The sequence below is a fragment of the Pollachius pollachius genome (assembly GCF_949987615.1).
Source record: "Pollachius pollachius genome assembly, chromosome: 13".
NCBI classification, from domain to species: Eukaryota; Metazoa; Chordata; class Actinopteri; order Gadiformes; family Gadidae; genus Pollachius; species Pollachius pollachius.
The window spans coordinates 13,304,140-13,332,128 of NC_136946.1; positions in this window are offsets into that span (position 1 = coordinate 13,304,140).

A 27,989-nucleotide genomic window follows, 5' to 3' on the forward strand; every position below is an offset into this window, starting at 1 on the left:
ACAAGTTTTTTTTTTTGCGATCTTGTGTCTGTGTGTGTGGCGGAGAGGGAGGGGCGAGGGACTGCGAGAGCGAGTGAGGGAGTTAGAAATAATAACGGCAATGAAATTTGGGGCCTGCATCAACCCGAGATTGATCTCCTTTGTCTTTTATCTGTTCCTTTGCTAATTACTGGGGATACAGTCGAATGAAAAACAATTGACTGTAATGGCCCACCATAAACCAACAGTCAAGGGAGAAGCGATGCCACCGTTTACCCTCAGCAGCGGATGAATCACTTGCACTCCTCAGATCCACAAGCAGCCACTTCATCCATGGCCCTTTGTCTCGCCATGTTGGCAGACAAACGTAAACGACAGCCCATGCATAAACATACATCACGTCATCATCAACCATGATTGCAGCCCACGGTCACCCGCTGGTTATCGTATCAAAGAGCCGATCCTCCCGCAAGGACGCCTCCGATAACCACCACGATGACAACACCAACAAGTGTGCCCGGACCACTCGACGCTACGGCTTCGATCTAGGGGGATAGGGAAGGACTGTATGCCGCCCCCACCCACCCCGAGTCAGCAATGTTCCGTGTGGAGGCCTTTCTGTCAATAGACAAGTAATGGTTTGAGAGGCTTTGATAGGCACACTGCAGTGTGTGCGCCAGTCAAGGAAATAGTGTCATCAGTAGATATATATAGATGTGTATCTTTATAGAAGGGCTTCTGAACACACACTCAAACCACTCGAAGTGTACACTCTCTGTCGTGGTAACCAACACAATGTGATGTCTCTCTCTCTCTCTCTCTCTCTCAGCTTCACCTCACCGTGTCCCTCTCTCTCTCTATTCACAGTCCTATTCAGTCATTCTTCCATTAGCTTTTTCGTGCACATATGAACGTGAATTCACAAGGGCATTTAGAGTAGAATTTGTTCCTAACTCGCAAATACAATGTGGGTGTTATTTATAAGTGTATGGTGTGTTATTTGAAGTATATTGTACGTAAGCACATGCTTCTTCTTAGTTACCTCAGTCCATGAGACAGGGCCACTGATGCCATGTGACCAGAGACCATAGATTTTGTTTTAAGGATAGCATGAATGTTGATGGTGTGTTGTTTAATTATTTAGAGCTTATTTCCCAGAACAAGTATATGCCCCAATTAAAAGAAGATGACGCCGGATTATATGGACATTTGTTGGTGGTCACTGGAACAAGGGAGAGAGGTTATGGCAGCTGTGATTTAGCGATACGTTGTAAACAGATTGATGTCAGACATTGTAAACAGCGTACACACATGGGCATGAATCTCTCGGTTATAAACTACCTTTTGATTAAAAAACATAAAATGACAATGGGGAAAAGCACATGCTGACATAAACGACGGTCTGGCGGCAAATATACATGCATATTCACACGCATACACAGAGATAAACAGGTAGACAGACAGACATGCATACATGAATAGATTTCCAGCAAATGAGGATCGGAGTATAAAACGTTGGGGAGACAGCACCAGAGCAGAAGTTATGTGCTTTTGAAGTCGTAGTGGAATGAAGATGGAGGGGAAAAGGGTGTGAGTGGGGGATCCTTGCTGTTGTGCATCTCCATTAGAGGGGGGTCTAATAATCTCCATTGATTGGTCTAATAAGACGAAGTAACCGAGTTAGCTCCAATCAAACTAGTTATTTTGAGGTAAATGCTGAGCCAGTTGGCGGGCAGAGCACAGAAAATGTACGATAATGCGATCAGCCCTGTTCCATTTAGCCTTTTAGCTGCTGTGTTTGTCCCCTTCATTGAGCGATTTTGGCATTTTCCCGAAAACATTTGCAGAACTCTGCTCGCTGGGCTAAACGTTACCGTTCTGGAGACGTTTGAGAACCTAAGCCTTGGAACAACATGACCTCCACGCAGAAGCAAGGGTTATACGGTACATCCGGAAGGGGGGGAAGTGGGAGCCGGAGTTAAGGGGCCCCTGGGAGCCCACTGAGTACAGACCATTGCTGACAGTAGGCAGGCTGTTCTACTGTATCCGGCTCCCAGAAAGCCATGTGTTGTTTTCTTTGTCTCTTCTCACACTATGGTACTTGCTTACTAATCGCACAAAACACTTGAGAAAAAAATAATAAGTAATTATTGGAAGTTGGCAAGGCGACTCTGCACCTATCTCCTTCACTACCCCCCTGTTGTTCAATAGCCAATACATTCTCACATTCTCCATCTCTGTGGTTACCTCTCAGTCACTCTCTCTCGCTCTCTCTCTGTCACTCTCTCTGTCACTCTCTCCATAAAGCATGGTGATACATCCCGTAAATCAGTTTACCCTTGGCTATGAGGTGAGGAGTCAGTATAGCAGAGACAGAGGACAATTCTGCGAAGCCCATCAATGAGGCGAGACACAGAGAGACAGAGAGAGCAAGAGAGCGAGAGATGGAGTGAGAAAGACACAGAAGGCTATCAGTTGGAATGAAATGGGTTTTTAAAGAGCGCCGTGGAGGCTCTCCTCTCTCTCTGTATCTGGATCTGATTTAATGAGCGGTTCCAGAGGTCGGATGTCCACAGTCTCCGCGTCGCCCCCTAGACTTGCTCCTCGGCGCTGCCTCCACCTCCTCGGCTCCTCTAACTCTTTCCATCACCTCCATCACCTTCCTCCTCCCAATGGATCCCTCCTTAATATATTTATCCTCTCCATGCCACCGCCAACCCCACCCAGCCTGCCTGTCTGCCTAGCGCCAACGCCAGCCATCCCGCCCCCGCCCCCGTCTCCCATCTCCACTGCCCACACACCCACACATTCACACACACACAAAAGACCCCCCTACACACTCACACACACACACTCACACAGAAAGACACAGACACAAACAAGGAAACACACACACACACTGACACAGACGTAAAGACATTGACAAACACACACACGCATATATAGTAAGACACACACACACACCTGCACGCACACACAAACACAAACACGCATAAAGACACACACACACACACACAAAAACAAAAAAACACACACACACAAACACACATCCAAACGGCACTCGGTTCTCCTCCGTAAATTTCCCTCCCTCCATAATCCAATCCGTCTCATTTGACATTCAAATGGAGTCCTGGTGTGGGCCCACTGGTCGAGAAGGGAATTCAGATAAATGAGAAATGAGGAGCGATGACGAGCCAAGACCCTTATTTTCTGCGCCACATGAAATAGTCACAGAAAATCCTATGCACACAGGTATGTGTCTGCTGTCGTACCACTTTTAAGTGTGCATGTATGTGTTTGTGGAGGCATGTGCGTCGCTGTCATAGCTGTCATGGTCGATGCCCATCCAGGTCTATGACGGCGCTCATGTGTACCCTGTGTGCATACATGTGTGTGAACATGTGTGTACGTATGCGACTATCTGTCATGAGTGATTTCTGATGCCCATCCAGATGCATATGGGCAGAGAGCCATCAGTGTGTGCAAGTGTTTGGGAGCATCTGTCTGAGTGTAGTTTGAAAACTCGATGCCTATGAGGGCATACATGTATACGTCACATTGTGCCTGGATGTGTGTATGTGTCTGCATGTATGTGCATGTGTGTATCTGTCGTCATGTTTTGACCGATTTTGATGCCCATCCATACCCATTTGGGCCCATCCATCAGTGTTGGCATACACGTGTGAGTGTGTGAGTGTGTGTGCATCTGTGTGTGTGCGTGCATGTGTGCATGAGAGCAAAAGAGAGAGGGATGCCTCCAGCACCTGCCAATGACAGGCGGCTTAATGAAAAGCAGGGCCCTGATTGACGGGCTGACACAGCGGCCGGCTGAATAATTATGTGCTGAATAATAGATGGCCCATACTTACACTTGCATGGCCAACGCTAGCCCAGCCAAACTTCTGAAGCTCCCTTTGCCCAACCCCCACCCCCCCCCCCACACACACACACACCCCAAAGGATGTGCAGTCCATCCTGAGACGTTGGCGAACCAAGCATCAACACTCACGCAAACATTCAACTCATTGTCTGAATGCCAAGTGCAATCACATGCAAGCATGGGCGATGGATTGTGCAAACAGGATTGCAATTTGAGTAATCAGAAAGAGTTTTATGTGCTACTGCAGCAGGATTTGTTGCTTTTACAAAGGGACTTCTAGTAATAATTGTTGATGCTGTCCGTGATCCTAATGCGTTGTGAATCCTTCATGACAGCCTAATTATTCTGAGGCAACTTATCGCATTTATTTCTGGCTAATGAAGGGTTCCTATGGTAATTGTACTTCTGTCTGAGTTAGCGCTCAGGGTTGTGTGATAGTAATATAGGGGTGTAATTAAAAGTCATATTTAACTTTATGTCAAAGAACTGCTTTAGTTATTATGCGCTTATCTCATGGCATATTTTACATAAAGAGCTGCGGAGGATGTTTCAATGTTGTGTTTATTTTAGCTACAAACTCTGACTCAACCAGCTTCAACTTTGTCATAGATGATGCCATTTATTTTGTTTCGAGAAAAATGGTAGATTAACTCAATTTACTTTTCAGACCAGTGACTACTCAAAGCGCTTTACAATTAATGGCTCACATTCAGCCATTCACACACAAGTTCACACACCCACAGCCGTAAAAGCCATGCAAGGCGTCTGCCAGGTCATCGGGAGCAATTAGGGTTACGTGTCCTGCTCAGAGACACCTCAACACACAGCCAGGAAGAGCCAGGGATCGAACCGACAACCTTCCGGTTGACAGGCAACACAAGCTTTACTACCTTGGTCACTGTCACCACTGCAAATATAAGGCAATATCAAATTCACTTAAATAGATGTGCTATACAAAACACAGACACAGATGGGATAATGTCAAAGGAAAGGATCCTCTGTGAAACCGGGCACAGTGCAAACAGCTTCCATGATTCTATCTATTTCGCTAGTTAAGCTACATCCTTGTTTCATATAAAAATCTCCAAAAGTCAGGCCTACTTTTGGCCTTGAAGGCCAGTGCCAGCGTTATTGGCTTCAGCCGTCAAAGACTGTAGGCTCCTTGCCATGAGTCAAGAGGCAGCTGCCCCGGGTCCAGCAGCAGTGAATACAGCAGCACTGTGGTCAAGTGCTCAATGTTTAACACAACACCATAGCTACATCCTAATCCTCATGCAGCCATGAGATGCAAGCGGACAGCTCCATTCCCCAGTGTTCCTTGGCCTTTTAACTAAAGCCCAACTTCAGACCCAGTGTAGCACAAGGAGAACACATAATTAAGTCCCACCAAATTGTCCAACCCCGGCCGCCCCCAAATGTTCCCAATCTTGCCCAAAAATACTGTCCAAAAGCAGCCATGCCCACCCACCCAACCCAAAGTGCCAACCCAAATTGCAGTTGAGAGCAAAACCTATTGTCCCACAAAAATGATAGCCATTAAGGAGAGTCTGTCAATCCATATGTGTATCTGAGAGTGTATTTTAATAAGTAATACATTAACTTAAATTCACATTCCTATAGGAAAGGAGCAGTGCGGGAGGCTTAATTTGACATAGCAAATAACACTTCTATCAAGGGTCTTATAATACCTTGGGGACTTAAATTATTAGCAATGCTGGCCCCAGTGGTAAAAGAACCAACACACAGCCACATTAAATAGAAATAAGATTGGATTAATCCCAAAGTTATATTAAATATAAGTAAAGTAGTACGTAAAAAGCAAACAATTTAAGATTAGATATAACCATTGTTCACTACTAAATTAATATAAGCGCTTACCAAAAAAGCAAGAATTTGTGAGAATTTTAATTAGCCCTGAATGTGGATAATCGTGCAATTAATCACCGTGTTTTCTGGTGACTGCATCCCTCCAACCTCCCTTCTGAAAGTTTTCACAAACAAGCACAAGAGAAGAGTTGTCCGCGCTATATTTTTCCAATAATGTGGCCTGTTTATACCAATAAGAGCAATCCACAAATATAGTCAAAAGTCCAAGACACATTTTTTACTTGGAATTTTCGCTAGATTCACTTGGAATTTTCACTTGGATAGGAAAAAGGTTTTTGGTAGATTTTATCTTAGAGATATACCATCTCTTACTTTGAAAGTCAAACCAGTGTATTGATTATAAGTTGATTATAATGATTTAGTGGGGAGGACCTTACTGCAAGGGTTGCACTGCACGGGGGGTAAAACACAACACAAAACAAAACAACACTGTGATACTCAACAGGGGCAATCAAAGTCCAGGTCTAAATGAACCCATTCGCTGGGTCGGTACTACCTTTTGGTATAATATCCTAGAGTCGACAGTGTGTCACTCGCAGTCTCTGTTGCTCTCGTGTCAGAGAGCCAAACGAAGGCCTCCTGATTGGCAGGTGGCCCTGACACCGCAAGGCGCTGTTATCCCGGTGTGGTAGGCTGCTCATGGGTGACTAAATGCCAGATGCGAGTTTAATTAGGGCTTTAGACAGATCTGTTTACTCATTGGAAAATGACTGGAGGAGGCCATGTAATGGGCACCGGGGCCACCCATGCTCAGAGATATATGCACTCAAAATATTGTAAAATGGGGTGTAAATATATAAACAAAGAGAGGGCGGTGGAGGGGGACACGGAGGGATGGGAAAATAATGGATGGATGGATAGGAAAGAAGGAACAGTGATTCATTTTCCCTCTTTATTTATTTTGCGTCTGGCCCGTGGGTAAGTCGACCAGGCAGCCATGCAGACCATATCACTGACACACACTGGTGATGGAGGAGGAGGTATGGCAAGTGTGTATAGATAAATATTCATGGCAAGTATATATTCAGGATCGTATCCCTACATTCATAAATGTTTTCCGTTGCCCAAATTAAAAGGCCTTCTCATTAGATGAGAGATGTTTACATCAAGGGGTTTAGGCTAGGGAGTGTGTCAGCTCGTTCTCTAATTCACTGCTCACAGAATCCATTTCCCTCGATGTATTTCCAATCGGAACTGGCTTTGAATTTATCAGCGTGACATAAATCAACGTGGTTGCAATCATCCTGGCTGTAATTCCATATGATTAACTGCATTTCCCTATATTATTTTTAGAAATACAGACATGAAACTGTAATAAGAACAAGGTTTCAATCATTTTTGTTGCAATCTTCCACACAAATACATCCCTCTTGCTCGAGTCTGTCTGTCTGTCTGTGTGTGTGTGTTACATGTAAGAGACTAAAGTAACATCTAGTCTTGTAATGTTTACCCAAAATGCTGTTGTTGATAGTTGATTTTTAGACTGGTCAGAAAAGGCTGTTTTGACCTCCCACAGCCCAAAACAAATCAACTAAACAATGCAGTCATTTACAGAGCCGTCAGTCAGTGGAATTCCTTACCTATTAGCATAAGAAGCGTCAAGGGTAAATATAGACTAAAAAATCACTAAAATAGATGCTGAGGGAATCTACTCATTAGGAGTTAATGATGTTTGTACAATGTATTGAAGTGTTGTATACAGTTTTTATAACTTTTGTGATATTGATAGGTTTTTGTACTGTATGTATGTTTATATGTCTGTGTATTGTTTTTTGTTTCATGTTGAGCCCAGGAAGATTAGCGACCACAGCTGTGGAAGCTAATGGGGATCTGAATAATATATATATATATATATATATATATATTTTAAATTTAAAAAAAAAAAATCAGAAAAAGAAAAACACAGAATCTCAGAAGATGCTTTCCAGAGATTCATCTTTCCCATGTTACCTTCAGCACAGAGGGAAAAAAAGAGCTTGCAGCATGCACAAATGCACAAAAAGCCAGCGCAAGCACAGCAGGGAAAAACCAGTCATGTCATGTAAATTCAAAGAGAGGCAGAGAAGAGAAGGGACCACTGCTTGGGTAACAAAAAATACAAGAAAACACAAATAGGAAGCAGGTAGAGTTTACTTTTGTCTCTGCTGGTTACAAGGATTTCAGTCCCCACAAGATACTGTTAGTCTTTTGGCAAATGCAGTTCTGTGTGCATGTTTTCTCCATGAGTGGGCTGAGGATCAGATAAGCCATGGCCAAAGTGTGTACATTTGTTTGCGTGTGTGTGTGTACAAACGTGTGTTTGTGTGTGTGTGTGTGTGTGTACAAACGTGTGTGTGTGTGTGTGTGCATGTGTGTGTGTATGTGAAGGAGTTCATGTGTGAGTAAGTGCTTGCTGATTTTGTGTGTTTGTGTGCACCTGCAGCGCATGTTGGCATTTCATTGACCAGTTTTTTACGTGTGCCAAGTGAGATCAAGAGAGATTAATATACCACCACCCACTGTATTTCCACAGATGTATCCATACTCAACGAATAAAAAAACATGTTTGGTTCACATTGTTCATTTATCAATGTTATCTTTGGTATTAATGGTTGTCATTCCCTTAAATATAGCAACCCACACAAGATGAACAGTAAAATAGTAAGAGTGGGATTAAAAGACAATCAAAATATAAAGTAATGCGATAAACAACGCATTGAAAAAAGTATGCAGAAGAAAAAGTAGAAATCTGTTACCAAGAGAACATGCACTGTAGATGTGTTGCTTAATGTTGTCACATCAATAATGATTGTTCTCTCAAGTAAGAATTTAAATTTAAAAACAAGCTAAATCAATAATGTCAACATATAAGAACAGTATACATTAAAATGTGAAAATGAAAAGAATCTGATCTTCTACTCTAACGTAGTCATTATGAATAATATATATATATATATATATATATATACATACATATTCTTTGAAGTGTTATTCACTGAGTTGCTGGTGAAAATTAAGAATGCAGTCCTTCACATTGGAATCTGTTGAGGACAGAGCTCCTCGATTCCACTTATCGCTCAGATTAAATAACTTCAATAATGTCTGCATACTTTGAAAGTAAAGCACTACCTTAAATATTTCTTCATTATCCATTTTTCATTGTTATAGAGAATTGAATACAAGGGCACGCAGTAATATGAGAAGTGTAGAATTTGGGGAAATAAAACAGCTTTCATTGAAGCAGTGCACATCAATAATTATTAATTGAGTCATTGATAGATAGAAAACATGAGACATGCAGACATGAAGCATTTAGATAAAACCTAATTTGTTGGTAATCGTGCTTACTCTTGTTTGAAGATAGTCAGGTTCTGAAGGTCTAATATTGGGCGATAGAGCCTTCTATGTTTATTTCGCATTACTCATTAACCCAATTCTCATCCTGCTTGACCTGCACTTGACCCCCCCTCTCCCCCTCCCCTCCCTCCTTCAAAACCTTCACAACGTCTTTATTGGCAGATCTGTTACCTGGAGATCCAGTGAATCAAACCACATTCATCAAGCTCTGCCTGTTGGGTACTAACGATCGTGTCATGGAAAAAAACGATCGTGTCATGTCTTTGTTACTAGTTGTTTTGCCACACTTTGTATGAAATATCCTTACACCAGCAGGTGGACAGGTGCACCTGTCTCAGATGGTCCAAATATTGGTTTGTATTTTGCAATAACCAATCTGGCCAAGATGTGTAGAGCATGAGAATTGATTTTTTTTTAATCGTTTGGCTACCTTGTGTCCCATCTTAATAGTTTACACCATGAGAACCACCCTTTGGCTCGTGTTGTTGTGTATCTTTGTTTATTATGCCTACAATGTGACTTTAACCATCCGTTGTCTCATTGAAGATGCTTGGTGAATACAGTGTATACTGTGGCAACCCCACGCCATCGGTCATGGACAAACCACGTCAGTACCCTGGACAGCGCCCTCTTCCCGGGCAGGTAGTCAACGGGAGATACTTACCGCTCAGCGCAGCTGCGCTAGATCACTCATCAAGCGGTCCCAGGCAATCACGGGCATTGGGGCCACCTGTGGGACGGGGATGGGAGAAGAGCCTTAAGGGCTGGGCACGAGGCAGACAGGGAGTGAACAAGTTGGAGGAAGACATTATAGGCCACCGTGGCCCGCAGAGGCACCTCCCCTCCCACTCCGAGAGAGGAATGGAGATGCTACACCTGTGGCCAGAATGGTCAACTTGCACGCCATTGTCCCGGAGCAGGAGATGTGTCTATGCACACGGCCAGCCCGTCCAACTAGAGAGGAGGAGCCTGCCTCCGTACCACCTGCTGGTCCCACGAAAGAATCGTCCTTCCCGAGCCTGCCGGTACGGGTGGGGCGGCACGACACCCATGCCCTCCTCGACTCAGGGAGTGTGGTCACCTTGATCCGGCCCGACTTGGCCGAGGGAACTCCCCGATATGACGCTGAGGTGGGCTGCATCCACGGCCAAACGGAGACATACCCCACAAACCACATCACCGTCCAAACCCCGAAGGGGACCTTCACGGTCCAGGCCAGGGTGGTGCCTCACCTGCCCAAGCCCCTCCTAATTGGACGGGACTGCCCCATTTTTGAAAGACTGTTAGGGGTAGTCCAACTCCGACGGCGACGAGTCTCCAGAGAAGGAGAGACCCGCGAGAGAGGTGGTGTGCCAGCCCCACGCCTCGTCCACGGAATCCGGGCACGATGACGGCCTCCGAGCAGACACCCCCACCAGAGGAGAGCGAGAGCCCACCCTTCATCAAGTTTTCTGACTTCCCCCTGGCAGTCGAGGGACGAGCGGACAGGGGTGGCCAGTTCCCCACTGCCCAGCTGAGGAAGAACCAAGATGGACTATCACGGGACTCGGTGAGTGGCCGGAAATACCCACAGTTCAGTACATGGGGGGGGGGGGGGGGGTTACTGTATAGGGTAGTACAGAGAGGGGGGGAGGAGGCGGAAGAGTTGGTTGTTCCACGAACAGACGTGAGCAACGTGCTATACATGGCCCACTCACACCTCATGGGGGCTCATCTGGGGATGGATAAGACGTATTGGACAGGTTTTGCTGGCCTGGGGTAAAGAAGGACATAGAGGGCTACTGCTGAGCCTGCCCCGAATGCCAACGCACCGCCCTGAGACCCTCGGTACGGAACCCCCTGATACCCATGCCCGATAGAAGTTCCATTCGATAGACTGGCATTAGACATCGTAGGCCCCCTCCCCAAGATAGGCGAGACCACGTTACATTCTAGTCATGGTAGATAACGCGACCCGCTACCCAGAGGCCATTCCGCCACAGCCAAGGCGGTGGCGAGAGAATTGATGATACTATTTAGCAGGGTGGGAATAGTCAGGGAGATACTGACGGATCAAGGCTCCTGTTTCAAGCCAATGATAGTTTACATTGGCAATACTAAGTTAAAGTGACAAAAAGCCTCGGAAAAGTTGATTAAGAAGGAGGTTGTGTGGGAGGGGGGTCATTATGAAATGGGTCAAACAGATCCCTCCCTCAAAGGAAGGAAGCATCATTTTACTCTTCCCTATTTCCACGTCTGGCTTCGTCCAAAAGGATATCTCTTCCCCTGGGACGTTTCATGTTCCAAGACACTGGAGTGTCGGTCGGTTGGGACATGAGCCAATGAGTAAAACGTATGTCACCATGTTAGCAGGGGAGTGATGTGTGTGTGTGGATGATGGTATCGGTGTGTAGGTTTGTGTGAGTGTGTGTGTAGCAGGCCCCCATCGCTCCAAGAGTTGAAGCCTCATGACCTACCTCTCTCCGTTTGGTTGGTACGCCTTTGAAAGACGCTTGTGCTGAAAACTTTTTACATTAAATTATATTTATTTAGCACATCATCACATTTGTCCAACGCGACTTACAATTGCTGCGTTCAACCGTGAAGAAACACCACCCACATCGATTCCCTGAAATTACAATGTAATCAGGGCCGATCAAGGTGTAAAATACAGGCCGCCAATGGCAGAACAGTGACAGTCCCGCAGCGACGAGGGCCAACTTTGACATTAGTAGAGACAAAACGGCCATAAGTGCAGTTATTGCACAATACTTTCAATAGCAACTATTAGACTAGAAGAGTATGCACTAGTGAAGCTTTCCTGCGACAAAAAGGTTCCCCTCGTTCTTCCGCCTTGATTGGTACACTGATTGGCTGCAGGAGTTTGTCTGTCAAGGCAAGTACTCCCGCCCATAATTGATGTGGGCGACAACAGGTGTAGACTGATGCGTGTAGCGGACCAGAATGTGAGGTCACGTGATCGGGAAGGCCTCCAGGCTATGAGGTGATGTAGATGAATCAAATCCCTTTAGCTGCAAAGAAAGGTTGACTGATGCCAGACCCTGGCCTAAACCAACATTATCGACAGAAAACTTTCCAGACCTAATGAGCAAAGCGGATATGTTCCGTGTGAGGCAAGCGGTCGGACGGTCTTTTGTCCTCTTAGCTGCATTCACCTGCATTATCAATGGACGTTATCAATGGCCGTTTGAGGCATGATAAATTTCAAGAGACGCATACTCAATGGGAGTCAATATGATTTTCAAATGTCCTATCAGTCAAATCCATTTTTAAAGCCCTTAATCACAGTTAGCCTCAAAGGGCTTCAGCGGCCACCACGGTACGACACCCCCTAATCCATCAAGGGGCCGGATTCCCAATGAAGTCTGTCATCTACAGAAGTCAACAATTCAATTCTCTCAAGTAAGCGAACCGCACGTTTTCATTTGTTTGTACATGTCACTTTGTTTCTGTTTCGGATCCGACTCGTCCTATTTTACATTCAGCCTCATGGTTTCATGTTCCTGTATTGAACTACACAATGTGTGGATGCTCAGCAAAATAATGTATACATACAGGATAGTGTTATTGAATGTGTTATTATTTGACAGAGGTCATGCATAGATGTCTTTACTATTGAATAAATAAGATTGAAGTTATCACCAACACAAAACCAAATCTTTAAATTTTCATTCATACTTTAAAGCCAGAAATTAGCTGCTCTAGTTTCCATGGTAATAAATATGAAGCTTTGTGGGCATGACTGCAATTATCTTATTTGACATTGATAATCTTTTAAATTCTAATAAATGTTTTCCCTTTAATGTTTTAAAAGGTATTGGCCCAAGGTGAAAAGCTGAATTTTCCCTGGGGAAAATAACCTTTTTTTTTTGGGATGGATTGTTGTTGTTCATGTTGGATTTTCTTTCAACTAATGCTGCATGAGAATGGGTATTTAGATGGAAAATGTTTGGTAAAATACCAATTATCCCCCCATGCAAGTTATCACCAACACAAAACAATCTCTTTCAATAAATGTGTCTTTTCTGCCAAAATCTGCTTGTGGGAGGCAATGTGTGAGTAGTGAGTATACCTATTACAGTTTGGAACATATTTTATTGTGACTATGTTGTGCAAACATATATTTAGGATGTATGTTTTGTAATAATGAATCACTGTTTACCTTGCTTAGGCAATGGTAAATTGTCTATGACATCCAGAAGTCAATAATACAAATCTGTATGTAAGTATGTAAGTACAAGGATAACACATGAAGGTAATTCACACCAATGGAAGTCAATCAGAACATTTAATCCCTGGTTCCAGTGTGGATGTTGGGTGGGTGTTGCACCTTGCACAAGCACTGTTAGCCTTAGTGATATTATCAACATAAGCTCAATGTTGATATATTATCATTCACAAATAAATGGCAAAGTGGCTTTGCGTAGCCACTACAGACGGCCGATGAGTTGTTGATCTTTAATTTCATTGTACTCATTGGAACAGATGGCTTTTGCCATCTGTTTACACAATGAGGATGGACTTTGCTTTTTGCAGAGCACAACATACTTAATTATATTGTGACACAATAACCATAAAATAAAGTATGAAACAGTGTTTACCCCACAGTTGATTCCAGTTTTAAAAGGACATTTAAGGGGGAAGAAGTGTTTTGTCCGTCATTCAAAAGAAAGCACTTAAATATTAACAATGGGCGTACTTGGTCACTGTGTTTTGCTATCATTAGCCTTGGTGATAACTAGGGCCGAAGGAGTGCACAAGTTGATTGCAATTTCCCGCCAAGTCTAATTGCATATTACATAAAAATTATGTTCTCTATTGCGGATGCAGAGACAGGTTGAGTGTTAACCTACAAAAATCTATTTCAGAAGAACAATATCTGTGCAAGAAAAGTATCCGTTGTATTAGTTATTTGTGTAGCTCGTACACATTAAACACTTTATTTTTTCTATGTTATCCGTTTCTACTTTTGTATGGCCCAAATGTACATCACAAACACACCGACGCATAAAAACACTCAATGGTTCAGCACTATGAATTCCATAGCAAATCTACATGTCACTTCATTCTTTACCCTTCTTGAAGACTTTCAGCCACAAATAAACATACACATACACACATCTTATCTACACACATATACACACAAACACAGAAGCAAAGACTTCACACAAGCAAGTACCCCCCCCCCCCACACACACACACACACACACACACACACACACACACACACACACACACACACACACACACACACACACACACACACACACACACACACACACACACCTATCGTTATTGCTGTCCTGGACTCAGCCTAATTGGCAATTAAACATTGCCCACAAAGCAATCAGGCAAGCGGCGGGACAGATGCGACACAGAGAAAAAAGGGGGCTTGTTTGTTGTATTTTCTCAGCTCTTGCTTTCGTTTCGCAGTTGTAAAGGAGATGACTCATAATGAGGTGGGCTGGACCAGAGCGGCCCACATCGGCGCTGTGCACCATGCCAGAGGTTGAACTTGGAATCAGCTTTGATGCCACAGGCGCCGCGGAAGAAAGTTGAAACAGGCAGAGTGGAAATAGCAAGGAAGACGATGCACAACACCAGCAGGAGTTCACTGTATGAATTGAGGAACTGTACATGATATGTATATGAACCTACACTCTTTGTAATTGTGCGTCGTCATAGCTCGGGGTGAGAGAGAGAGTGAGGGTAGTGTAGCGTAGTGTGCTTCCGTTCCTTCCCAGGGTCTGCTTTTCTAGAGAGCGCACTCTTTGAAGTAACTCACTAACTGTGTTGCACCGACAGGCCTTAATTAGGAAGGTCATTATATGTAAGCTTTTCCTTAGTAACACTGGAGCAGTAGTCACATAGCTGATGTTTAAGGCTGGAAAACATCACTGCAACTTGGGTTGAATATCGTTGTGTTCGCTGTTGAATGAGCCAGCAGAACTATATGCTTTAGTTTACGTTGAGCTCACTCCAACTTCTGGGCATGACAATGACAGAGGAAGAAATGCAGTTATAGAAAATAAAAACATGAATTAAAGACTGCCAATGTATAGTTGTACTCCAAATGTTCTCGAACCCGTTCTGCTCGTTAGAACAGTGAGAGCCTCGCTCTTTAACAGTATCAAGTTCAAAAGATCTTTAACCGAAGGTTAAACGTTTCTGAAATCGTTTTTATGTGAGTGAGTTGAAAAAAACTTTTGAAACTTTAAAATTCCTAAAGAACATTCAAAAAACATATGTAGTTCTATAGCTGGTACGAAAAGGTGTGTATTCTTGCAGCTGGGCTAGATCTGCAGCCTTAATAGGTTCGACAACATAGCTTTTATGAATTAAATTGAAAAAGTATACAAAATTTGCAATTTGTTCATTCATATTATATTAACATAACCATAACCATGTTGACATTATTAGATATATTATTACATATGATATTATTTTCATACCAAAAATGACACATTATTTGCTCAATATAAATTTCAATTTCACACATCAGTGAAAACATTTCCCTTCGAGAAGTTATACAAGGCCAAGTTGTTTTGTGTTGAGACCAATGTCTCTTGTTTATTTCTGGATCATAATTCTCCCAGCTTGCTCCTCTATTTATATAATTCCTGGCAAGGGGGAAAATTAATAACAGCATATTTTTTCGTCATTGTCATTGATCACACTCCACCTATTACACAAGGTGCAAATAGAAGGGGGACGTGCTGTTGTTTTACTCATGGGCAAAACATTTTTCACACAATTATCGAGGAGCCATTCATCTTTATTACCTCGTACATTGTTCGTCATTGCCAGTTCAGCAGCAGCATTCTCACATATTCATCTTCATTCATTCATCGATTCTGTTGGCTTGACCAGAACACCAAAATGTAACCGTTAATAGAATTAACAAGGTGGCCGACACGTTTCGAATCAACTGCAAATCCAAAACGTTTTACAGAAAACATAAATGGAAAAGCCCCAACACAACTGCAGACACCACAAAATAACTGCAAAAATACAACACAACTGCAAAAACCACAAAAGAAATGTAAAGCCACAACACAACTGCAAACGGCACACAATAAATGCAAAAGCCCACGCGCAACTGCGAACATCACAAAATAAATGCAAAAGCCCCAACACAACTGCAAATGTTACGGGTCCAGGACTGGGTGCCACGGCAACAATAAAGAAATCTGTAATATACAGGAAATGGTGCGAAGCAATGAAGACACGACTGCTCAGTTTGTCATTCAAGTTGCGTCTATATTCAAATTCACAAATAAAATACAAACATTTCTCTGAGTGTCTCTTGTTCAGTCTTCAACTGTTTAAGTGCATTAAATATGAACTACATTGTACATCCTATTCTAATTCACATTCATGTTATATCTCGTGCACATTCAATATTCTCAATGAGTCCACCTAACTACTTGAGCAACGTACTCATTTACATTCACCTGTTTAAGTGAGTTAAAGCATCAATAATAATATAGTGCAATAAACAGCGTTAATCCACTGTACTTGAATGCAACATGTAGTTGGCAATTATTCTAGATTCACACACTTAAATAAAACAAAAGTATTACTCAGAGAAAGCGAAACGTTTTCAATACAAAGTAAACCAAGTTGTGACTCTGGATGTAACAGTAACATTTTTATCTTTAAACAGTATGCATTAATAGAAATATTCTTTCAAACTTGCAAAATCTGTAACCATGAACATTTAACATTTACTCATATTCCCATTTAAACTGTAGTGTACAGGAGAGCACAAATAAAACTAACACTGTGCAAAGTGCTAACAAAACCCCTTAAATTGCGCGGCATACCCGCAAGGCAATACGCAGGGCAAAAAATGAACCCATAATCGGCGGGACCTGCCGTTTCCCGCCTTCCGGTATTTACCCCTGCCATTGTACTGAACGGCGGTATTTTAAAGTATCTTAAGTTCGCTAGAAACACAACTAAACATGACCCGAACTTCTTCAACAGTTATACATATAAAGCAAGGCTTTAGAGGGTTGACGTTTTATAGTTTAAACCAACTACTGACCTGTAATATTCAGCAAATGGTGCGAAGCAATGAAGACACGACCGCTCAGTTCGTCATCCAAGTTCCGTCTGAGGACGCGGGCGGAAGTACTCCCATCTGACGACAACCCGGAACGCAACTACTTAAGTGTCAACAGTTCCACCTGGGTGCTACTTACATTTTAAGTTCCTCTCAACAAAAATTATGAGGAATAAATGAATGACCTGGTCTCATACATTTATAAAAATTGTTTGAAGCCCTTAAATTCAGAGAAAATTACCTTTTACTAATATAAATAAAATAATCAGTTTTGAGAGTACCACACAAACACCACAAAATAAATGCAAAATCCAAAAAACGAATGCAAAAACCAAAAAAAGAAATGTAAAAGGCCAACACAACTGCAAACACTAAAAAATAAATGCAAAAGGCCCAACACAACTGCAAACACCACAAAAAAAAGGCAAAAGGACGGACACAACCGCCAATGCCACTACATGAATCCGTAGCCACAACACAAATTGCAGATGCCACAATACAAAAGCAAAAGCCCCAACAGAAATGCAAGAGACGTGTTTTCTGTTAATGCTTCTGTTTGGATATGCAGTTTGCACGACACATCTGGGCCACCGTACTTACTATCACTATACTACTAATACTACTGCTATGATTATGAAAACATTTAAACAAAACACTATTTACAGCAGATGAGAAACTGAACAAAACACCAGACCAAGAAAACCAGTGCAAAGCAATCAACAGTTGGTACATGCCCTGAAAGAACTAGAAGTGTGAACTACATGACACACTTATTCGTTTTCCACTTGCGGATTGCAGTGTCATTCAAAGCATGCATGATTGCTTGAATAATCATTATACTTTCTACTAAATACCATTTTCAGAGATTGAAAATTCAAATTGGAAACGTGACTAAAAGTATCTTTCTTTAAAGAGCATTACATAAATACTGCCATGAGGATGTAATTGCATACAAGAGTGATCGCGGGCAAATGAGGCTCTAGCTAAGGAACTTCTGGGGGGGTTAGTGGGGTTTAGCGAGAGGACTTAGGGTGTGTATGAGGGCCTTCCATATTGAAGACAGAGGGTAACGAGCCATGCCAGTGGCTGCAACTTTAATTTCCCACGTTTTCTCAACTCGGATGCCCCGGTTTCAAGACACCAATGCCGATATCAAACGTTGCCCTCTCAGGCCCGAAGGCAGCAGCAATTTGGTGGTGCTTACGAAGTCGGACAAAAATAAGAAACCGGGGGTGATTTTCACCAGGTAGAAACAAATAAATACTGTTGTTAAAAACAAAAAGGAAACCAAAAAAACGGGAATACCAATGAATGGGCCAACAGACATCTGGTGCTGGCCTATGGAAAAGTAACGATAAATACGCAAGCTTGAACCCTGATGAAAGAGCAGAAAATGACAGAAATAAATGGGTGTGTGAGCCCACTGATGGATCTCGCTCCCCTCCATTAGCAAAAACAGGGCTTTGTACAGTCGGCTTTGATTGCAACAAACAGAAACGGAAAAAAAAAAAAAGTACCATAACATTAGATTGCTTTAGGAGTGTAGGCGATAATAGTTGTTGAGGAGGACCAACACTGCTAAATGCGTTGTTTGTATGCCCGTGAACATGCTTAAGTGGCCAATCTCCAAGAGCAGGAGGGCTGCAATCAGTGGCAAGGATAATCAGTGGAGAAATCATGCATGACTGTTTGACTGCGGAGATCATTAAGACTGTGGGAATTGGAGGGCATTGTGTGTGTGTGTGTGTGTATGTGTGTGTGTGTGTGTGTGTGTGTGTGTGTGTGTGTGTGTGTGTGTGTGTGTTTGTGTGTTTGTGTGTGTGTGTGTGTATATATAGGCGTGCCCATGTCTGTGCATGATCAGGCACTTGTGCATGCATGTCTGTCCATTTGCATTTGTATGTATGTTGAAGTGCTTGCCCACCATAAAAAAGCAAGCTATTCTTACCCGGTTAGTGAACCACCAATCAGCAACAACTGTTGCAACAACATTCCATAAACATCGCAACATACCATTGAGTGTAATCCGATACCGTTGGCCATTGTTTACCGTTAAGTCAGTATGGTTGCCAGAGGAGTCAATACACATGCTTAAATTACAACAGTGTTGCTATCTGCTACAAACTCACCCTCGGCCAAATGAATAAGTCACTGAGAAAAACAATATTAGCGTTATTCTTTCTGCCTTTCGGGCCATGAAATGCATATACAAATGTGTTTCAGAGGAGCCAGAATGGTACAAGCCAGCTGGAATATGCAATGGCTATTGCATATTCTCTTGGTAGAGCTTACCCATCGTCAGCCACCACCATCAAGCAGGAGGACATATCGCTATCCATAATGGAAATAATTAAAACCACCTCACATCAGACTCATGCCGTTTTGGAGGGCGGTTGTATACATTCTTGAATTGATACGACTATGTTCTCTGTAATCAAGTTGAGAGTGAATATAACGCGGTGATCGGGAAGTAATTAAGACGGAACATGCATCCCACTTCTGAAGGGAAAAGAAGAGGAGGCAGAAGAAAAAGGAGGGCCATTACGGCTATGCTACACTCAAGGTGGTTTGGCGGTGCAGTATGGCAGCGAATACAGCACATGATCAAGTTACTGCTTTAAGTGAGATGCTCATTTAAGGTGCACTGTAGGAACCGAAAAGACGTCTTCTAGGTTTGGAGCATTATGGTCGTATGATAAGGAGGAATATTGTGCTTTTATACCCTCCTTTGACACAGCTAGGAATAAAAGCATCTCTGAGCACCATGTATCATCAAGGAGCCCTGATGAATTTTCATGGGTAGTAATCTGCATGAGTATATTCATGTTGCTGATGGGAAATCAATTACAGCCGTGTTTTCTTTAGCCAAGCTCTAGAGGAAGAGAATTCATGGATAATATATATATATATATATATATATATATATATATATATATATATATATATATATATATATATATATATATATATATATATATTTAAGCATTGGTGTAGCAGGTTCGGGCAATGAGAGCAGGCGGGGTTGTCGTTCTCTCCGCAGGAGATCGGTTTATTTGTTATCGAAACGGAACAGAAATATTTAAGATGCAACAAAAAGGGTCCATTTAGAGCCGTCTCGCGGTGGATCTCGGTAATTGTCACTTGCTCCGGACCTCCGTGGTCCGTTCGCTCCCGGGTTTGGTCTCCCTCCACTATAACAGAAAGCAGGCACATAAGTACACCCTCCCTGATTGACCAGACAGACACAGTGCAGACACCTGCTCACCACCAGGTTCAATCCCCCCGGCCAATCCCGTGCGCTCCCAAACTGTCCATACTCCCCCTGCAGGCCAGACGTCGCACGTCCCCCCACACGCCCCCACTGCCCGACACAGGCCGGGGTCACATCCGGCCGCTGACTCACTCCCCCCCCCCCGGAGCAGGAGAGGAAGTCTGCCATGGCCATTTGTGCCCCAGGCCTGTGCACGACCCGAAAGTTAAAGGGCTGCAACGCGAGGTACCACCGGCTGATCCTTGCGTTGACGTCCTTAATGCTGTGGAGCCACTGGAGGGGGGCGTGGTCGGAGTAGAGGGTGAATGTGCGCCCCAACAGGTAGTAGCGAAGGGCGCCGACCGCCCACCGGATGGCGAGACACTCCTTCTCCACCGTGCTGTACCGACCCTCCCGGTCCGATAGTTTCCGGCTCAGGTACAGCACCGGGCGGTCGACCCCCTCCACCTGCTGGGTCAGGACCGCGCCCAGCCCCCTATCCAACGCGTCCGTCTGCAGGGAGAAAGGGAGATCAAAGTTAGGAGCGCATAGGACCGACTCTCCACAGAGGGCTGTTTTAATAGCCTCAAACGACACCTGGCATGGCTCCGACCACTGGACTGTATCTGGGGCCCTCTTACGGGTGAGGTCGGTCAAGGGGCTGGCCAGGTCCGAGAAGTGCGGCACGAACTGCCGGTAGTACTCTGCCAGCCCCAAGAACCGCCTCACCTCCTTTTTGGTTCTGGGCCGAGCGGAGGCGGCCACCGCCGTGGTCTTAGCGACCTGTGGCCGGACCTCCCCCCCCCAGGTGGTACCCCAGATACTGGATCTCCCTCCGCCCGATCACGCACTTCTTCGGGTTGGCCGTGAGCCCCGCCCGTCTCAGCGACTGAAGGACGGCCGCCACCTGCCACACATGCTGCTCCCACGTTCCACTATAGATGACCACGTCATCAATGTAGGCAGCAGCATACGCGGCGTGTGGCCGTAACACCCGGTCCATCAGTCGCTGAAACGTGGCCGGGGCCCCGAACAACCCGAACGGAAGCACCTTGAACTGGTATAAACCGAGCGGAGTGGAGAACGCCGTTTTTTCCCGGGCTGCTGGAGACAGCGGAATCTGCCAGTAGCCCTTCGTGCAGTCCAGAGTCGTATAATAGGTGGCCATGCCAAGCCGGTCCACGAGCTCGTCGATCCGAGGCATTGGGTAGGCGTCGAACTTTGAGACCGCGTTCACCCTATGATAGTCCACACAGAATCTGACAGACCCGTCCGGCTTCCCCACAAGCACGACGGGACTGCACCAGTCGCTGTGGGACTCCTCGACCATGCCCAACTCTAACATGGTTGCTAATTGGCGCCGTACCACATCTTGTTTGTGGACGGGCAGCCTATAGGGGCGTGTCCGCACCGTTAACCCGGGCTGCGTCTCGATGTCGTGAGTAATTAGCGGGGTGCGACCGGGCAGGGGCGAAAAGACGTCAGCGAACTGGAGTTGCAGGCCGGCAACGTCCCGCGCCTGACTCCGCGAGAGGTCCTCGCCCCGACCTACCGGAGGGGTGGGACCTGGGCCCGGGACTTCCGGTCCGAGCTCTTCTCCCTCCGGCAGCGTCGATGCAAACGCGACAGGGACCATGTCGTTCCACCTCTTCAGGAGGTTGATGTGGTACACCTGTTTGTTTTCGCCCCTGTCCGAACGCGCTACCTCGTAATCCACGTCCCCGACTCGCCGCGTGACCACAAAGGGCCCTTGCCGCTTCGCGAGTAATTTGGTGTTAGAGGTGGGCAGCAGTACCAGGACCTTGTCCCCCGGGGTGAGATCGCGTAGTCTAGTCCCTCTGTCGTACAGGTGTCTCTGACTCTCCTGGGCGCGGTGCAAATGGTCACGTGACAATACCCCTAGTGAGTGAAGCTTTGCACGCAGGTCCATGACGTACTGGATTTCGTTTTTGCTGTCACTGGACCCCTCCTCCAAGTTTTCTTTAATGTGGTCCAGGACGCCCCTGGGCTTGCGCCCATAGAGTAACTCAAATGGGGAACACCCTGTGGAAGCCTGGGGCACTTCCCGCACTGCAAACAACAGAGGGTCTAGCCATTGATGCCAATTTCGAGCATCTTCCTGTACGAACTTGCAGATCATGGACTTTAACGTCCGGTTAAACCTCTCACACAAGCCGTCCGTGGCTGGGTGATAGACGCTTGTGCGAACGGCCTTGACCTTCAACAACCCATAAAGTTCTCTAATCGTGCGTGACATGAAATTGGTGCCCTGGTCAGTGAGAATCTCTTTCGGGATTCCCAACCGCGATACGACATGAAACAACACCTGCGCAACACTCTTCGCGGAGATGTTGCGCAACGGAATTGCTTCCGGGTATTGGGTTGCGTAGTCGATCAGGACTAACACAAATCGATACCCTTGTGCGGAACATTCTAATTGCCCGATAATGTCCATGCCAACGCGGTCGAAGGGGGCTTCCACCAGGGGGAGGGGCCGTAAGGGAGCCCTGGGGACGGCCGGGGGATTCACCAGCTGGCATTCGGGGCAGGATGCGCACCACCTGCGCACTTCCGCCCGAATCCCCGGCCATTAGAACCGGGCCATTATCCGGTTGAGTGTTTTCTCGTACCCCAAATGGCCCGCCATTGGGTTGTAATGCGCCGCCTGGAAGACCATTTCCCGGCGGCTCCTTGGCACCAGCAACTGGGTGATCACCTCCTCACTCTGGGTGTCACGACTCACCCGATATAGCCTGTACCTAACCACCATAAAGTGTGGGTAAGTCAGTGCCGCGTCTGGCCGGACCCGACTCCCATCAATACTTAGCACCTGGTCGTAGGCTGAGCTCAATGTGGCGTCACGAGACTGCTCGAGGGGGAAATCCTCCACCGGTGGGAATCTCGGCGCTGGGACCTCGGGGTGAGGACCCCCCCCTTCCCACGATCCCTGAGCAGCGTCGGACGCCCCCGCCTCGGCGCAGAATACAGCACATGACTTACATGTCCTTACCTGTCGTGTCCGCATCCCCGTAGTCCCCCTAACTGCCTGTGGGAACCCCGCCCAATCCAACCCAAGAATCAGGGGATGCGAGAGGCTCGAACTAACCGCCGCCTTGACCCTATATTTTCTACCCCCCACAACGAATTTTGATGGGGACCAAAGGATACTCGTGCACATCCCCGTGTATACACCTCACCGAAATGCTTGACGCCTCCACCAATGCCTCGGACTGCACAAGGCGCTGGTGGATCATGGTCTGCATGCAGCCCGAGTCCAACAGCGCCTGGTGCGTACCCCGCTGTATCCTCACCGGGATACGGTACGCCTCGTCGGGACCGTGGGGAGGAGACGGGGCCCCGGTGACGCGGACGACCTGACCCACCTCCATCATGGGGCACTCCCGCCGGAAGTGGCCAAGGCCGCCCACACCGCCAACACCCCTCCCCTGCCGCCTGAGTGCCCGTCTGTGGAAGGGGGGTGGAAGGCGACTCATGTGCCCGCTCTGGACCGCTGGCTCGCCGGTGGTGGCTGCAGGTGGCTCTCCGCCAGGACGACCGCGGCAGCGAGGCTCTCGGGCCGGTGGTACCGGACCCAGGCGGAGGTCCGAGCCGGCAGCCCCTCCACGAATCTTTCCAGGGCCACCTGCTCGACCACGTCCTTCGCCGTGTTCCGGTCTGGGACCAGCCACCTCCTGGCCTGGTCCCTCAGCTTCTGGGCGAAGGCGAAGGGTCGGTCCCCCTCGCTGAAGGCCAGCGCCCTCGGCCACCCCCTGGAAGGTCTCGAGGAAGGCTTCCGCGTCGTAGGCCTCCCCCATCTTCGGGACGCGAGCTCCCCGCCGGAGGCGAGGAGCTCATGGAGCATGGCCCGATCGGCGGCCAAGGACTGGGCCAGCTCCGTGAGCACCTCGTTCTGTGCCTGGTGGAGCTGGCCTTGCCTCTCGGCCATCTGGGCCAGGTGCCCGAGTACATTTCCCAACGGGGACTAGTCCATTTATCTGCTCTCGGGCCCCACATTGGGCTCCAGTGTAGCAGGTTTGGGCAATGAGAGCAGGCGGGGTTGTCGTTCTCTCCGCAGGAGATCGGTTTAATTGTTATCAAAACGGAACAGAAATATTTAAGATGCAACAAAAAGGGTCCATTTAGAGCCGTCTCGCGGTGGATCTCGGTAATGGTCACTCGCTCCGTACCTCCGTGGTCCGTTCGCTCCCGGGTTTGGTCTCCCTCCACTATAACAGAAAGCAGGCACATAAGTACACCCTCCCTGATTGACCTGAGTGCAGACACCTGCTCACCACCAGGTTCAATCCCCCCGGCCAATCCCTTGCGCTCCCAACCTGTCCATACTCTCCCTGCAGGCCAGACGTCGCACATCCCCCCACAATTGGAAATAGATGTACTATCTTTTCAACACTATTAATGATTTAGCCAACATAATATAAATGGTTGTGTGCTCACACGCATGCCCAAAGGGCATTCTGACCGCCACAATCCCTTAATTCAAAAACTCTGGAAGGCTTCTTTCATTTGTGTTTTCTTTTATTCGTAAGGCTATACTTTTCAATTTGAAATGATATCTCTCTTTATTCAGACAGCTAATGATAAAGATATCTATCCCTCCGTCTGGAACTCTCAGTTTAGGGCCCTATCTTGCATCCGGCGCAATTGACTTAATCACTGGCGCATGTGTCGTTGCTAGTTTGCAACTGGCGCAGAGCGTTCTTTTCCCTCCTGCGCCACGCGTCGGTAAATTAGGGAATGATCTTGCGCCCCAAGGGGCGCTTCGGCGAAAGGAGGAGGCGTGTTCTGGCGCAAACGTTCGCTGGTGCTATTTTGCAGTTTCAGAAACCACTTGCGCCACAAACAAGGAAATACCTGGTTTAAAGTCAGTGGCGCGTTGTTCAGATGCTATTTTAAGGGCGCATGCATAATGTTGCTTGTGCACCTCGCACATACACTTTGCTTCTCTCATCTATAGCCACACATTCTTGGTGAATTATTTGGGAAAGAACAGCTGATAAAGCGGTAATAAGTTGTACTTTTAAATCAATGCATCTGCAAACACCGTACAGCAAACACATATTTTCTTGACACAGACATCGTGTCCATGCCCCGAACTTTTAGGATTGATGAGTATTTGATTGTGAGAAAACATTGTTTTACCGCGAGTGAGTGTTAAAATGAATGAATGAATGCGGGCGTGCGTGTGTGTATGTGTAAAAGAGTGAATGAAAGCGGGCGCGCGTGTGTGCGTCCATCTGTTTAAACACACGCAAACTAAACATGTAACGCATAATACAGTCCATGGCAATGTATATTAACGGGGGACACATGCATATTAGGAACACAAGTCGATAACGATAATGCATACAATACTGATAAGAAACGATGTTTATAATGTATTGTGTATATCATTAAATAGAACCACAGTTACCGTATATCATATGTTATATCATATAAGTTTTCTTTGCCGAAATTTATTTGAGGCCTCCTATTTGAAGAAAATCTTTTCCATGTGTGAATTAGGCCATATTATTTGGGCATAAACTGAGCCATTTGAAGTTTGAAATTCATGTGCATCTGTCTCATCGGAGACTGCAGACGCGCTGTCAAAATATCAACTTGTCAGGTTCAAATGCGCTCATGGCTCTCAAAGGGGATGGGAGATGGCACTCTCATTGGTTTATTGCACGTTACGCACAAACCACACCTACGGGTAATTAGGCTACTTCAGACCAACCCTTTTTAGATTTGCGCCGGGCGCAAGAGTCATTCTTTGCGCCGGTAAACTAGCGACATTGCCATAGAACCGCCCACAAAGCTACTTGCGCTTGGCGCTTCTCACTTGCGTTTCAGACCGTTAAAATAGAGCCCTATGTCTTTGAGGTGCAACTGGGGCGAACAAAGCACAAAAGAAAAAATAAGACATTTTGCAGTAAGTGCGTTTTGGGGTTGTGTCGGTGATCGTGTGAGTGTGTTCCTGAGAGTGTGTGTGTATGTGGTTTGTTGTTTTTGAGTTTCACCTTTACGGGACTCAAATCCTCCTAATCCGTCCCTGTTGGACAGTGGCCCTGTCTGCCTCCTCCATGAGGCTGATTCTGTCCTACAGCCACTGTCTGGTGCACTCTGGGAAACTGACAAAAATCATACAAACACACACACACACACACACAGGCACACGCACATACACACATACACACACACACAGTATTTGTCACGCACACACACACACACACACACACACACACACAGTATTGTCTTGCACACACACACACACACACATACGCACACACACACACACACACACACACACACACACACACACACACACACACACACGCACACATGCCATGTCCCTCACACGAGCACACTAAAATTCTCACCCACACACACACATACAACCACACACACACACACACACCCCTGCCATTCCAATTACTCAAGTAAGAGTTTGCAAACCCCTCATGTGTCTTCTTGTGGCGAGTGTCATCATCGGAGGGCTTCTGCGTCCATAACATTTTGGTTTCCCCAATCATTCCTAATTTTTCCTCTTACATCATATCCCATTGTCTCTGATTGACATCACACTACCCTCAGATGAACCCAAGGATCCCCAGAAGAGCACAGGCCCACTACATCTCCGGCCAGCTGGAATAGACTGAAAGAGTACTATGGCAACATACTATGAAAAGCCATTGTATCCATCGCGTTCAAACGTCAGTTCTAAAATGCGCTACAACTGTCACCATCCCGTCCTGGCAAGGTTCATACAGCAGAACAAATAATTGCAATTCTATTTATACAATTATAATAATCCAATGAAGAAAAAAGCAGCAACAACCACAACAGGCAATTACAGCAAATGTTATTGTCTATTATAACAGGGACGTTCTGAGCGCACATGTTCAAATAAGTATGCATGAGCCTATTATATTTCTCATTCTCTGCCTTGATAAATAAACATAAAATAGAGTTGCTTTGTATTCACTCTGAATGCCCGATTCCCTTTTAGCTATCGCTAATGCACATTTGCATACAGAGTAGCCAGGATGTCGCTGCGTTCTGACAGTCGAATCTGCTACAGGCACGTTTTGTAGTTGTTTGGGCTACTTTCACTTCGCTCCTCATATTGATCACTTAATTGGTCAGTTTAGTTGAAAACATAGATCAATGTGATGGTGTCGCCCAAACAAGGCACTCTGTATTCACAAGAATTACCCCCTCAACAAATAAGAAACATAAGCTTAAGGAGAACATTTGGAATCATGTGCTGTAACAGGCCGGAACAAAATAGTTTTAAGGGTTTACTGGTGCGGATTCAACTTGGGAGTATGTATGATGCGAGATGTATATGATAAACTATTGATATTATTGACACAATTATAATTAATTGCAATAAACATCCATAAGACTAGGCCAAATAAGATCTAACATACCATTACATCTCACCTAAAAAATCAGAATAATTAATTACAAGAGCATCAATTGTTAAAAATTCAATTCATATACCATTGTAATTCCACATTATATGACCAGCATTGACGAATGGACCATTGCGTGTCTATCGATACGGTGAACATTCTGATGAACTT